Below are 786 nucleotides of genomic sequence, written 5' to 3'. Positions count from 1 at the left end.
TTCTGGGAATAAATATATTTGGTCAGTATCCTTTTATATTCTCAATATTTTGTATACCTGTTCTTTTTAACTAAGTTTATTGGCAAACATTTTAGAAAGTTTGAGCTCTTAAATAAATAACCAAGCATAACAATTTGTAATACCCAAAGTATAATGCCTAATTCTTACTAAGTTTGTAGAACACTATTAGGAAATATGGAAGCATGTGATGAGTGACCATTGTTCCAACTCACAACGAGATAGCACTATAATTGGAAAGATTGACAATAATATACATGATGAATAATACTAGGAATACTTTTACGTAAATTAAGCAATAATCCTTGCTCCTCAGTTTAGGGATGATGTTACTGCCTCTACTTTCTTCATAATTCTATACTCATTTTCCCTTAATCCAAAGAGATAATTTTTTCCAAACTTCATTATAGAATCTCATAGTTTGAAATGATCTTTTTGTTATTTACTTGTGCATATAATATTTATTCCATTGGAAAATTTAAATATACAAATTATTTTTTTTTACTAATGACAAATATAATTTCTAACCAAAGACTATTATTCACTCAAAAAATAATAATAATTATTTTTTTTAGGGTTGGGGGAGCAGGGACCAAGGAAGAAGACTTCCAAGAAGTAAATTTACTTCTTTCCCCCTTTCTCATATTGATGTCTTTTCAAACAGCAAAAGAAAACTTGAGTTATTTTCCTGGAGGCAATTTTCCCCCTTATTAAGTCTCTCTTGGTGGCATCTATTAGATGTTCAGCTCCCACATATTCTCTTGGTGG

The sequence above is a fragment of the Marmota flaviventris genome, chromosome 9 (genome assembly GCF_047511675.1).
Source record: "Marmota flaviventris isolate mMarFla1 chromosome 9, mMarFla1.hap1, whole genome shotgun sequence".
Lineage (NCBI taxonomy): Eukaryota > Metazoa > Chordata > Mammalia > Rodentia > Sciuridae > Marmota > Marmota flaviventris.
The sequence above is the reverse complement of the archived record's forward strand: the minus strand, read 5'-3'. Positions refer to the sequence as shown.